This window comes from Pinus tabuliformis, chromosome X (assembly GCF_031772625.1).
Source record: "Pinus tabuliformis cultivar Carrire ecotype Pingquan chromosome X, CPIR1, whole genome shotgun sequence".
NCBI classification, from domain to species: Eukaryota; Viridiplantae; Streptophyta; class Pinopsida; order Pinales; family Pinaceae; genus Pinus; species Pinus tabuliformis.
Window position 1 is genome coordinate 204,780,225 of NC_142308.1, and position 15,708 is coordinate 204,795,932.

The window sequence follows — 15,708 nt, forward strand, 5'->3', positions numbered from 1 at the left end:
ACTCCATTCTTCTTGAGGCACTTTATCTTTCACACTAATTTTTGGAGATCTATTTAATATGTAGACTAAACAAGCAACATTTTTATGCCATAAATATTTGGACAAATTCCTACCTTTGAGCACTCTACTCCTTTCCATGTTCATAATGGTTTGATTCTTAGATTCCACAACTCCATTCAACTATGAAGTATATCTAATGGTGAATTGTCTTTTACTTCCATGTTGTCTACAAAAATTTGTAAACTCTTTTCAGTTATACTATGCTCCTCCATCTAATCTGAGCATATTTACATATTTTCCATTTTTCTTTTTGGGTACATCCTTAAACTCCTTGAACTTTGTAAAATTATCTTATTTGTTTTTGAAAAATACACCCAAAATTTCTTGCTAAAATCATTAATAAATGTTAACAAACAAAATCTCGAGCCAATGGAATAGGTTATACATCCACATAGATCTTCATGGACAAGTTCTAGATGCCCCTTTCCTTTGTAGAAGGTTCCTAGAAATATTTCTCTTTGATGTTTCCCAGTAATGAAACTTTTACAAGTGCCATTTTTCTCATTAAACATGAGAAGTCTCTTGACCATTTATTATTTCTACAAGATATTAAGACTCATAAAACGTAGGTGACTATACCTAATATTCCACAACCAAGTATCATCTATTATTGATAGATTTTGTGCATATGACTGTGACATGTTTATACTTATTAGATCCAAAGAGAAGACTCTATTATTGGATATTTGTAACTTTGAAACAAGTCTTCTACTAGGTGACTTATCTAATATTGTCTACATTAAGTCTTGGAATATAACATCACAAACATGTTGACTCAACTCGAAAATACTTAACATATTATGCTTAATATTTTGTACATAAAATATATCACGAATATTTTTCTTCTCATTTTTATTAATTGGGATAGATACAAAACCTTTTCTTATTTCCTTCACATGATCACCATATCCTAAACTAAGTTCATATGGAACAAAGCTATCAATACAAGAAAATAACTTCTTGTTGCCTGCCATGTGATTTCTACAACTATTGTCCAAGATCGAAACATTTTTGTTGTGGTCTTCTTTAGTTATTTGGCATGAGATGAAAATTGATTCACATGACACTTGTTTAATATTGGATACATTTTTTCTCCTCATGTTCAAATCTTACTATTCTTTCTGTTAGTAGCATACTGTTTTCATTTATGCCAATAATTAATTAGCCTATGTGATGGGAATTGATGTTAACCATGGATTGTACGTAGTGTATTTACAGTGATACAAGATGACTTTAATCCTTGAGGATAAGCATATGAATATTTGGTAGTATCAAGAAGTAAAAAATTAATGTTGATAGCATCTGCTCCGTCTTGTCTCTTTATAAATACGTAGATTTCATAATTTTCTATGGACTGATTCATTTATCATGCACAAATATACTTTGACATCTCTTTATATGCATGTGCAGATGCATGTAGGTGAAAAATCCTTGATCTTGTGCGCACACATAAAGAAACCACAAGATTTTCCATGAGTATTTACCCAAGGAATTGATATCAATCAAAGTGATTTGAATTGGTCTACAAGGTGATTTGATTTGGTCATATTTGATGATTTGATTTTGTCTCATGACGCAAAGTCGAATATAATTATTGCATAGATTTGGTCCAAATTGGAGATTGGAAAACTAGTTTAAGATTCCATGACATGGTTACAACATGGGTTAGACACAATGTGTTTTGAGGATGATTAATTATACCTGTGCGTTGGGTTAGGAGTGACATTGAATAATGGGTTCTTGTGGAGAAAATGCAGTCCACTGTTGTTACAACCCGAGTGATAATTCCATGTAATAAAAGTTAAAAACAATAACCACGGTTGATGGGACACTTATTCCAAGCTGAATATTGGGCAAGAAATTATAGGGGGTGTTCATTTGGTTGTGTATGGCTAAGGAAATTGGCAAATAAAATGGATAAGTCTTTGTAAAAGAAAAATGGAATTATTGGCACATTTATTTATGAAAATAATGGAAATCAGGATAAAAGAGAGGTGAAAGGTCACAGGTTGCATGTGAGGAGGAAAATGAAGGAAAATAATGGAAAAGGAACAAAACAGAGGCCTCATTCATAAAAAGGCTTTTGAGGACCAGTTCATAACCTTTTGTTAGTTTACCTTTGGAGCTCTCTCATTATTCTCTCTCTCTCTCACTCTTGGACACTTAAATTTTTATTGGAGCACTTTGGCATTGGAGCAAGAAAGGCAAAGAAGGTAAGAGGAAGAAATGATCAAGAAGGGAAAGCCAAGATCAAGCAACTATAGAAGGCTTCATTGCATGTATCAAGTGGAATGTGTGTCTTCCTTGCTAGATTTGGAATTCATGGGATTGCATGTGATTATTTTCTATCATGACATGGGTTTTTACAAGTGCGAGAGTGTTTTTTTTAGCATAGCCTTGCCATTTAATGATAGCTTTGATGAGATACGTTTCTCATATTTGGTTAGTGTGGGATGGATAGATGGATTTGAATCTAAGTGGGGTGGATCTCCGAGCTAAGAAACACATGGCCTAATGGTTCTTCAACTAGACTGAGGATCATGGTAAAGCCAATGGCCTAGTGATCCCTAACCAGACTTTGGGTGTTGGTAAATCTAGGATTGTGTTGCCTCGGTGGCCCTAGCATTCCTTGCCGGTGAATCACATGATATATGGTAAATCCAAGAGGTGGGTTCATCATCGTTGGGCCTAGTAATCATGGGTTTTGGATATTTGTTAAATCCTGGAGATTAGATCTCAACGTAGGGCCCAGTGATCCAGGTTTGGATTGCGGTAAATCCCGAGAGGCTAGGAGACAGGAAAATTTGTCACAATGTAGGTAGACAAATCCAGTGGAATCCATGCTTATTTTGCATAGTAATTAGGTGGAGATCATGGTAAACCCTGTTATGACATGTTCATTGTGTTGGCCTAGTGATCTAGGATGGATTATGGTAAATCATGGTTTCTATTAATGAGGGTGAGTTGGTTTAGCCTCGGTATGCCCTGGTTGGTTCTTTGGTTTGACTTCCATATTCATGCTTCGTGTTATAGACATTTTTGTGCCCTACAGCTCTAAGCATGAAATGTCCATAAACCAAGGGATCCTAAGTCCCTAAAAGTGTTGTTCCTGCCCCTAAAGGAACAAGGTCAACCAATTACAGCTTCTCCCAGAAGTTCTCCACCAGAAACTGCTCAGAATCAGTCAAATCAGGATCATTTCAGCTGCTCCACTAGCTAGTTGCGTTGCATAGCACCCAAGTACACTAGCTAGGTGCATTGCAATGCACCTAAATGCACTACCAGGGTGCGCTGAGCGGGAAATGACAAATAGTAGTGTCATTCCGCGAGGTGGACAGACAATGGAAGCTTCCAGAATCTTCCCCAATGACACTTGTCTCACTGCGTTCGACCAAGGATGAGTAAGAGGCTCTCAGTCTCCAAGTGGAAGCAAGAAATGACAGAGAGAATCCGCTAGTCAAATCATAAGCTGACTCATCCTCTTTGCATACATCTATATATCGATCCAGAGGCTGGAATTTTGTACATTGCAGAGAATTGCTGTTGGTTTTGAGATAGAGATCAGAATATTGGGTGATTTATGCATTGTTGGAGGTGAAGAGGGGATTCCTTTGTTGGGGGGTTGATGCTGGATCAGGAATCATCGATTGTAACTCCTCCTACACCTTCTTGTTATATCAATAAAACTATTTGAGTTTCTCCTACATGCTTATGTATCAATGATGTTTTATTATATTTGCGTGTTTAGCTTAAATCTAATCCTAAGCTATTTATGAATATGAATCCATGCCTTTGCGTAGTTTTCCTCTTGTGTGATCTTGCAGGAACCTGGTGAAGCTGGGCAAGTAAAGGAGCAGGTAGTTGGAAGCTGTCAAAGAGGAGAGAGATTGGATCAAAGGACTAGCGCAAGACACAGGTTGGTTCATCCTAATCCTCTTCGTTTATAGTTCATAAAGAAGAATATGAAAGTAGTTTTCTCTGTTTGTTTCTAAGGTACTGTCACACCTTAGTGGGATAGGGGCGTTCTGAGTAGACACTTTTCCCGTTAACAAAATGGCAACTCCATTGGGGATCGTGTCTAGTTAGTTAGTTTGTCTTTCTCTTCTTGTTTGTTTCATAAACAAGGGAGTAGCAATCGAACTGCATTTGCCATTATCAAATGCAAAGTATACACCTGCTACTTCAATCCATTCACTGGATTTGTTTACGATTTGAACAACTGATTCACAAATGATCTGATTACCCTTTGTGATAGCTATTAGACCTCCTTTAAATCCACCCTCTGATTGTGCATTACTGATTGCTTTCACTCGGCCAAAAACCATAGATTAAACTGCAAACCGTGACCCAAAACCCGGATAGAAGTCTCGTTTTTGCCCTAGCGCAGGCACAGTGAAGAGATTCTGCATTTCAACGCAGTTCTCGAGAGGGCTACCTGCGCTGCAATTTAGTTTCTTTGTGTAAGAAGTGCGCTGATCAGCCTAGCCCTGTGCAGCTGAGGTTCTTTGCTTCATTTTTTCAGTTTTGTCTCTGATTTTTGCAGCCTGTGGTCAGTGTATGTCTGTTTAAAAACCCCTTTTCTTTGCCTTAATTCCGCCTCCTTTGTACAAAAAGGTTGTAGATGTTCTTTGTGTGTTTGTTACATCATTTACAGTTTTCCATTGAAAGAGTAGAATAGTCATACTGTCGTCCTTTGATTTAGATCTGTCGTAAGTGTCGATTTTGATCTGAGGAGAAAGTTTATTTGCTGTTGACAGTCGATTATTCTTTTACTTTTGCCTTTGGTTTGAATTTGAAACTTTCTAGTGTCGAAACAAGTGTTTATTTCAAAATCATAAAGTGTCGTAATCTTCTCTACCTTTTGATTTCGAAAAGAAGCTTGTTTGTGTTTGTCACTTGAAAGCAAATTTAGATTTGTACATCAGCTTTCTTTTTAGGCATCAATATTAAGAAAGTGAGAACAAATACATGCATATGTGCATTTGCATATTGACAGTCTGCTTGGCTTGATTTAGGAAAAGTGCATCTACAGTGTGCTCTTTGCTCTTTGAGAAAAGATTGTGTCTTTCTTTTCCCCTTGTAGCTACGATTTTCATTGCTGAAAAGAGATAAAAGTTTTCTTATCATCTTTAGATTTCATTTTAGGAATTGCATCTACATCTCGTGGTGATCCCAAAAGGCAAACTTCTAAGAAAGATCAACTTAAAATAAATTGAATGAATCTAACAACGCTTTGGAACTTAACGCACAACATTTAGAGGTCTAGGCTAGAGACGTATTCCGCTGTCGTAAAGCCTAGTAACTGTTGTCCTCACTGATGGTTGGGTGATTCCTCCACTTTGAGACGATAAGTGCCAGTACGGACTTGTGCTCCCACATACCGTTGAGTATATATTGGGAGACCCCTATAGGCTTAAAACCTTTTATCCATAGGAAGCTGTGTCGGCCGCCCTACTGATCGCAATGCACCGAGCACAGCATTCAGGAAGATTGACTGCCGTACCGTAAAAAGTATTCTGTAGTTTTGCGATTGGTTTGGTACTCCCTCTACCTAGATCTCCAGAGCAGTCCCTTTCGTTCCTTTTCAGACTCCTTAACGGAAAAGGTCCATCTGAGCACTTGTCACTTCAGGCTCATTAAAAATTGAAGGAGACTAGAGTCATCTTTTGTTTTTTCTCGACTCTTTAAAATTGAAAAAACAAGTTGTGTCAAAGCGTCTTAAAATTTATTTTAAACGGAATATTCATACCCTTTTCTTACGTTGATCTTAGGTTGAGAAAATGGAGTCTACCAACTAAGGAATTCCCCTTGGTGGAAATCCTAGTCCCTTCTCCTCTTGGGGAGATGTTGGTGCACCCCATATGGCCACATTGTCGCTTCCAAGACTGACAATTGGCTTGCCTGTATGGCTCTTCTCAACCAATGTCGTTCAGAACACCACTATTCCTGAACAATCGAATCAGCAATCAGACGAGTCCAGAGTTGCCCACCAACCTTCTACTTCCTCTAATTCTTCCTCTCCTCCTTCCTCTTCGCTTGATGGGCCTGGCAAAGCCAAAAGTCAGGTTCGTAAGGAGAAGAAGGAGAAGAAGAAGAAAGAGAAGAAGAAGAAGGAGCCAAAGGCAAATGGGGGAAAACGAGTGTCGTCTAACAAAAATCCACACACTGCACCGACCAGGCCTAAATCGCCATGCTTCATTTGCAAAGGAGACCACTTTCACAGAGATTGTCCTTGCATCCCTCGGATACTAAGGGACCGGTCTCCTCGTTTGCACAATTCGGTGTCATCAACCTCTGATGATCATGTTGAAAGCACACCGTCAACTAGCGAAAGTGAAGCCCCAGGACAAAAAGGGAAAGCTAGATTTCCCTGTAAACTGTGCGAAGGCAATCACGCCGTCCACCGTTGTCCCTTCTTGGTCGAAGTGAAAATAGTTTTGGATGATCGTTTGGTTTCACCGTTACGACTTCCTCCTGGATATAAAAAACTCTTGCCGAGTCCGTCGCTAGTTGAGAATCTAGCTGGCCCGCTCAAGTGGTCAGCTGAAGCGCCTATCATCGAAGATAAACCATCTGAATCCATACCAGACGAAAGTCAAAAGGTCAAGGCGGTAGTTGACCCGGTCTTGCCTTCAGAGGTTTTATCTTCGGATGATACAGTCACTGAAGAGAACAAGGATGACACCGTCCAAATTCTCTTCATCAACACAGACTCCGACGAACATGGGGGCAATCAACCCATTCCCTTACCGCAGGAGGGAAGTTCGTCAGAGCCATACCCGGCCATCTACTCGGTCCCACCTCCAAGCAACCTAGTTGTCTCCTTCGATTGGAATCAACTAGGCAGACCCCGTTTACCAGCAAGCACACCATTCCGAATTATCGTTCAAATATATAGAATGGTCATGGCTGGTACCATCATAGACGAAGGGGCTTCTGTGAGTATCCTTTCCTCTACTGCTTGGAAAGCGCTTGGTTCGTCATCGCTTTTGCCTGAGATGAGAAATCTGACAGGCTTTGATAAAGAAACGAGTCGACCTTTAGGGATCCTTCCCGATGTGCCCATAACATTGAGAAGGAAGACAGTTCAAATGAACGTAATGGTTGTTCAAGGACCTTTGGATTATAACCTACTCCTTGGATGAGACTATATTTATTGCATGGAAGCCATCGTCTCCTCACTCTTTAGAGTAATGTGTTTTCCGCACGAAGGAAGAGTGGTCAAGCTCGTGGACCAGCTTTCATTTCCCGGATCACGCATCGCAAATAGTCATATCCCATCCCTAAATGGTCTCTTCACGCAAGAAATGTCTCAATCTCCAGTCCGTCCTCCCGATGAGCGCGAGTAATTTGGAGGGATATGACTGAAACCCAGGGGGCATGCACCCTGCTCTGCTTCAGCAGGAAAACTTCGGGTATAGGGTAGGTTTCCGTGGGAGAATATGACTAGTCTGTACCCCGTCCGTGATTGGAAGAGGGGTTATTCTAGAACAAGATTCTCTTGTCAAAGTTATGTAAGTGGTGAGCACCACCACTCACCTTTGTTTATCTTGGTAGATATCGCCGAAGAAGTGTTTTGTTGGCACCGCTAATGGAACAATCTTTGGGTGACCTGCAAGAGGTAGGCCTCTCCCGGTAAAACAAATGTTTTATTGGACTGAAGAAGGGGTAACCTTGAAACCATACTTTATACTTGGGGGCATGCAAACCTTTTAGAGTGCAAGCAAAGAGTGGTTATTTATCTGTTTTTTGGATTAGTCGTTTCCTAACTTACATAAAGAAAGGATGTGGGGCAAAATCTAAAAGTTGTCGTTTTATATGAGACATTCTTATCATATGACTAGATTAATCGAGCAGTTTTACCACATAGTTCAAGCTCGTTAAAAAATAAACATAAGACATGAGCAAATGTTTCCACCCGTGTTTAAGCTCGTTAAAAAATGAACTATTCCCCGGTAAATAACCACTGTGAATGAACCATTTCAGCCATTAAAGCCTTGGTCGTGTTTGCACCGTCACCTCCACTTTTCATTGGCCGATCATTCACATCCATTTGATTGTTTACCCATTTTGAGGAACAGTTGCGAAGAGTGATTTCACTAGCCATCCTTGTGACACTGCCGTGATTGGAAAATTCCAACCCTTACCTGGAATCAGCGGCTACCCATTTTATCACTCGTTCCTCAAAAAACAAGTCTTCTTTAAGCTCTTTTCAACTGACTCATAAAATATGAAAAGATTGCCGAGTTTTGGCCTTCCAGCTCATTAAAGTGACCGGAAGAGCTATCCCTCCTCTAGATTTTAATCTTTTTGGACCTGAGGGATTATTGCACAAAAAGATCGAGCGCTTGTTTTGTTCGGCTCGTTAAAACTATTGAAAATTCATCCCTTCTGTATTGTTTTATACTTTTTCGGACTTAAGGGATTAGATGACGAAAAAGGAATTTCGGAGTTACCTTTACGTACCTTTTCAGACTCTCTAAAAATGAAAAGGACCGAGTTATCTTTGTCGTTAAACTCGTTAAAAAGATTAATAGCGACAAACTTGTCTTTAGACAAGAACGAGTTTCACTATCGATAGGCTCGTTAAAACATAGCGATGGGTTTGCCCAAAGGGAAAATTATAGAACAAGCATATGTTATCCTCCTCAAGCTTGACAAAAATAAAGAGGTACTGGTCAGCAATGACTGGGGAAAAATTGGGAAGAAACTCAAAGAATCTTTATTGGTAGCAAGTCGCTCTTGAACATGACACTTCCACTCCGTGCCTGAGTCAGGTTGGGTTGTTTCATTCACCGGTCACATCACCATGGACACGCCATACCATCCACAGTTGGGGTAAATGCTACCAATCCATCACATAAGTGTCGCCAACATGTTCAAGAGAAGTCATCCAGAGAAGTAAACCGTGTCCCATCCACTACCATACATTATACTTCATTCTCTCATGACCGCCATCCTGAACCATATATCATCAGATCGTTTTCACCTCCATCAAGATCATTTGCTCCGTTCCGTGTCATTGATGTGGGATTCATCAAGGCCCTCCTTTGACGGATCGCTTCTTGTCGACTCCAGCTCATTATCCAAGAAGTTGATCTAGGAACACCCCATTCAGTACTTTGAAGCTTGCATGCCTCAATGGCAAGTTTCTCACTTCTGGCGAAAGTTATACATCAATGACCTTCGACCGAAACATTTTGCGTGGTGTTCAACGCCAAGTCCTTTATTCACACCATGTGAATTGTACTGCAGTACCTTGAGGGTCATCATCATTATCGGTGATTCCTCTCGTGCTTGTTAATAGTTTACATCATTGACTGGTAATCAAGCGATGTCTTTCCATGTTCGACTTCAAAACATTTCTCATATGGATCGACTTGTACTTCGAGTGAATATCGGACGAGATTGAAGACCCCAGATCTAGTTTCATCCATCCAGGCTGCGATATATATTCAGGAGAATAAAGACATTGAAATGTACAGCATTGCAGCACAGATGATCATCCTACCAAAAGGATGATGGCTCTATCAGAATCATCAGTCTACCATCAGACGATTGTTTGTCCTATGTACACGAAAATGAATTTATAAAGCTGAGCATGGGAATGCCCGCCTCAGCTAGACCATGAAAACAGTATGAAAATAATGCATTGTATTGTATCTTATTACAGGTCTCCTCCCAGCATTGAAAGAACTTCGGATCCTCCTAATAAAGCATTTCACCCGATAAACGACCTCATACTTTAGGGGGCAACTGTTATAGAACTTTTTGTGCCTTACAGCTCTAAGCATGAAATGTCCATAAACCAAGGGATCCTAAGTCCCTAAAAGTGTTGTTCCTGCCCCTAAAGGCACAAGGTCAACCAATTACAGCTTCTCCCAGAAGTTCTCCACCACAAACTGCTCACAATCAGTCAAATCAGGATCATTTCAGCTGCTCCACTAGCTAGCTGCGTTGCATAGCACCCAAGTACACTAGCTAGGTACGTTGCAACACACCTAAATGCACTACCAGGGTGCGCTGAGCAGGAAATGACAAATGCCAGTGTCATTCCGCGAAGTGGACAGACAATGGAAGCTTCCATAATCTTCCCCAATGACACTTGCCTCACTGAGTTCGAAGAAGGATGAGTAAGAGGCTCTCAGTCTCCAAGTGGAAGCAAGAACTGACAGAGAGAAGCCACTAGTCAAATCGTAAGTTGACTCATCCTCTTTGCATACATCTATATATGGATCCCTCATCCCAGAGATCCAGAGGCTGGAATTTTGTACATTGCAGAGAATTGTTGTTGGTTTTGAGATAGAGATCAGAATATTGGGTGATTTATGCTTTGTTGGAGGTGAAGAGGGGATTCCTTTGCTGGGGGTTTGATGCTGGATCAGGAATCATCGGTTGTAACTCCTCCTGGACCTTCTTGTTATATCAATAAAACTATTTGAGTTTCTCCTACATGCTTGTGTATCAATGATGTTTTGTTATATTTGCGTGTTTAGCTTAAATCTGATCCTAAGCTATTTATGAATATGAATCCATGTCTTTGTGTAGTTTTCCTCTTCTGTGATCTTGCAGGAACCTGGTGAAGCTGGGCAAGTAAAGGAGCAGGTAGCTGGAGGCTGTCAAAGAGGAGAGAGATTGGATCAAGGGACTAGCGCAAGACACAGGTTGGTTCATCCTAATCCTCTTCGTTTATAGTTCATAAAGAAGAATACGAAAGTAGTTTTCTCTGTTTGTTTCTAAGGTAGTGTCACACCTTAGTGGGATAGGGGCGTTCTGAGTAGACACTTTTCCCGTTAACACTTCGAATATGGCATGGGGGTGATTGGATGAAGAGAGACTTGGCTCAGCCAATCTGTGGTTAGTTGGAGCATGGTAGTCCCATCTTTGGTTGGTTTATTGCATTCGCTAATGAGAAATTCATTCCATTTATTTTCATGTGTAAATGCACTCATGTATATGTGGATTTTATGGTTGATATGTTTATGATATTTATATCCCTACTATGCTGATTATATGTATGTTTTATCACAACTACTATGTATGGCTCTTAGCTTCTTTTTACTTGCAACTGAATGGATAATGTATATATGGCCTAATAGATGATAATGCAACAAATGACATGAGGAAACAATGGTTCATAGCAATTCTCATATGAGTATGAGACCCCTACACTTAATTTTTTAGTTTACACCTATAGGCTACATGGTGATGATATGTTTGATGAAATCCCTGTCATGGATAGTAAGGGTCTGGTTAAGGTCTTGTTCAATTTATTTATTTGGCATCATTGTTTTATTGAAGCTTTTACTGATCTTATGTTATCACTCCATTCTAGGCAATGGCCTAGGCTCTGGGCCTAAAAAAGTGGCTTAAATCTCGAGGTCACTAGCACAGAAATAGCAAATTGGGACCCTGGATTTTGGCACATAATCCAGTGACACAAACTTTAGGTTTCTGGATGTTGTCATGCCTATAGCGTGAGAGCAACTGAGGCCTAAGATGGTTAAAGCTTTAGTAGGACCTAAGGGCAAGTTGTCTAAAGTGTTCGATTCATTTCTATGGGCCTTGAAGCTGATGTTGGATGACTATGTGTGATGTTCCTATTGATACCACTTCCTTAATGTCAAATAGGAGATCGAATCCAATCCTAGTAGAATCTCATCTCATGTTTACCCTGGTTGGCTAGTTACTTAGGTAGATGTGGGAGGAGGGCATTATAGAGTGGTATCAGAGCATGGTTCACCCTTCGGACTGCATGGGCAGTGTGTGTTGGTCATGCATGCATGTTATTTTCATGTGTGTCTTTTACACTTTCATTCGATGTGCTTGTTGCATTTTTTGGATGATTGATTATGGTTGTAGTAAGGTTGCCATGTTGAATTTGATGTTGATTTTGTGGAATGCATTTGTCATGAGTATATGACTAGTTACATATTGTTACATGTCGCTTACATGTTGATTTTATGTCACCTACTTATATCCTTGTATGTTAGGCTATATTCTTATAGGTTTGATTACATGTATCAGTCTTGTAGGTTGATTACAAGAATTGATCACTTATGTTCGACTACATGCATCTATGCGTATGTTTAGTTGATTTGGAATCTCTTATGCATCTTGATGGTTTCATGTGGAAATGTGTACAATGGTGTAATGGTTGTTTTCATGCATGAGGTCATAGCATGCATTGTTGATATGGCCTCCAATTGATGACTAGACCCTAGCTAAAATGATGTTTATGCATTTATGTAGTTACTTGTTATATGTCTATATGCTGTTATGATTATGTTATACTTGTATCACACTGATTTTTTGATCTTGTAGACAAGGTATCCTCGCCAAATTATACTAAGGTACATTGATTTATTATGATCTAGTTTATCCAACATATTATGCATTGTACAAAAAAGATCAAATGGCTAGCAATGTGGTAGACTACATAGAATCTACCTATGCATTAGATGAGCAGCGTGGTGCGGGGCACACTTCTGATTTGGCAGATACATTGAGGAACTTGAAGGAAGAGAGAAGGAGTTGTAAGGTAGATAATGACGTGATCATAAAGGAACAAGAGAAGCAAGTAGAGGTTAATGCAAAACTTCTTCAGAATTTGTCAGGCTTGTAGCGATATGGGTCGATTTGGATAATCCATGAACATGAAGATAGAACTAATGGGGCATATGGAAGTAGGTATCCTGGTATATACATGTCATATAGATCTGATACAGTGAGAGATGGTAGGCTATTGGGCACTCTGGATAGGACAGGAAATGAGTATATGTAGTATTCTAGTTATGGTTCTGACAGACATCATGATCATCATCATTATCATCCTTAGAAGATGAGTGATAGGGGATACTTTCAACGAGAACTCAAGAAAGAAAAACCACCTACTTTTGATGGAGATGTGAAGAATCCAGAAGATGCAGAGCCTTGTATACTTGGGAGGAACAAATTCTTTGAGTTTCATGAGTACACAGATAACTTGAAGGCCAAAATAACTATCTTCAACTTGAAAGCTAAAGAAGACATCTGGTGGGAATATGTTAAGCGGGTTAGAGACATCAATACATATGACCTGAGTTGGTGGGATTTCAAGAGGCTTTTCAGGAAGATGTACTTGTTAGAGAGGTACTACGAGAGTAAGGACAAAGAATTCTATGAGCTATAGATGGGGTCAATTGTAGATGAAGAGTATACGACCAAGTTTTTGTAACACCCCCTCCTCCTAGGTGCACCCAAGTAGCCAACGAGTTGGGGAAACATGTGGTGATAGAGTTTCCTATAAGGGATTCAATCTCCTTGGTGACCTTAAGGAAATGGGATTGAAAAAACTCAATAAGTAAACCCATACACATCAGTAATTACACCCCCAGGATTAGACATGTCAGCCACTCAGACATCCTGTCCCTGAGTGAAACTGATGTTTTAAGCCTCTTCACCCAAATTGACTCTCATGATATGGGAAACACAATGACCAACAACTCAAATTCACTCTCATAGGCCTTTGTGCTAATGCCTGTGGACGTTTCTCAGTAAACTTGTGCCAATGACCCCTAGATTTGAGCCACTTTTCTAGCCTAGAATCTCAGACTCTACCCAGAATTTGCTACAACCTTCAGAATCCATCAAAAACATGATAACAATGTTGAAAAATAAAAAATAAACCACAAGAATATGACTAAGAAACCCTAACCAGGACTGAATTTATGTCAAACACTTGGCATCAATGAAACCTACATGTCTAGGATACAAGACAGAGCATAAATGACAGAAAAAACTTATGAAACATGACCAAGAGGATCACTTCCTTATCCATTGGACTATTATATCATTAGTTAGGTCTTGCATCCATCCCTTTAAAAAATACAAGTAAATATATGAAATAACCATGACATAAACCAATCATTTAACGATGCTTATAACTAGCATTAAACCATATAAATATTAGGGATATGACAACCATTAAATCCACATATAAACAAGAAAAAAAGTTAGATAAATTATCTGTTACTAATAATAGGGAAATCTTACTAGGTCAGGACTTCCAAATACCATTCAAAGTTAGAGATAGCTGAACCAAATCACTCTTTCAGCCAGTCACCCCCATGCCATATTCCAAGCATGAACGTTGGATCTCATAGAACAAGAAATCCAAGAAGAACCAAGGGAATCCAAAGGTTAAAGCACCTCCACCCTCACCAAACCATGATCACACCAAAAATAGTGCTCCAATCACAACTGGACTGAACTTGGAATGCCATCCGAATTGATCACTATCCTCAAGGAATTTTTTGTCTCCTTGTCTCCCAGACTTAACCGCAATCTAATCCCGGATTTCTAGGACCTAAATGGAGACCAGTCTCTCAACCTTTACCGCAATCAAAACTCAGATCACTAGGCCCTAAAGCAATACTTCTCCTGCAGGATTTATTGTGTATCCTGCCAAAACCGGTAAAGGGATTCCTAGGCCTTTGGTAATGGATCTTGAGACCACCTCCTCCTCAGATTTTGAAATCCATCTAACAAACCAAAAATCAAAAACTAAATGCACATACCAATACCATGGCATCTGGAAAAAGGCAAGGCTAGGATGAAAGCAATTGTCATAACCCAACAAAACTATGCCATCGACAACAAGAGAACCATACACCAACATGAAAAGCCATGCATGTCCAAACCAGCTAGGAAATTACACATGCAAACGGTTACCTGAAAGTATTCCTGCTGAAGCTACTTGATCCTTCTCTTTTTCCTTGATCCTTTCTTTACTCCCTTTCCCTTTTCTTTCTTTTTCTTCCTTGATCCAAAACTAGAGTGCTTCCAAGAAAACTTCAAGTGACCAAGAGTGAAAGAGAGAGAGAAAAATGAGAGAGCTCCAAACATCAATTGCCAAAAGGTTATAAAAATCATCACACTAACAAAATCTTTCCCACTAATCCCGAGAAGCCTTTTTATTAATGAGGCCTCTATTTTCTTCATTTTCCATTATTTTCTTTCAATTTCCTCCTCACATGAAACCTGTGACCTTTTACCTTCCTTTTCTCCTATTTTCCTTTATTTAAATTAAAAATGTCCCAAAATTCCTTTTTTCCTTTTAATGCCTTTGCCTTAGCCTTTTCCAATTTTGCTTAGCCAAAAAATACATCTAGTGATGACCACTAGGATATATGTGCGCAACATTTAGCTTGGAATATGTGTCCCTTTCCCGTGGTCTTATTTTGCTGTCATTAACTTTTATTACACGAAATTTTCACCATGGCTGTTACATTTTTAGAGCTAGCTAAAGTTAAAATATTTTTCATTGGTTTTCCATTAGAATTTAGAGATTGAATTGAGTATGATGAGCCTCAGTCACTTGAGAGGAAACCATTGGGAAAATGAAGGACTTCTATGAACAATCAAAGTGTAAGAATGAATCTCAACAAGGATGGAAAGGGAAGGACAAAGGTAAAGGTAAATGTCAACCTAAGAGAACAATGCCTCATAATGCACATGGGAAAGAAAATATGGCACGATGAAAATAGTTCAATGCAGCTAAATAGGGACGTGGGTCACAATAGTAGTAGCATAGAGGTAAGGGCAATGGTCAGTTGAAGTGTTTTACATGTGGAGAGGAACACCTTAGGAGAGATTGTCTGCAGAATT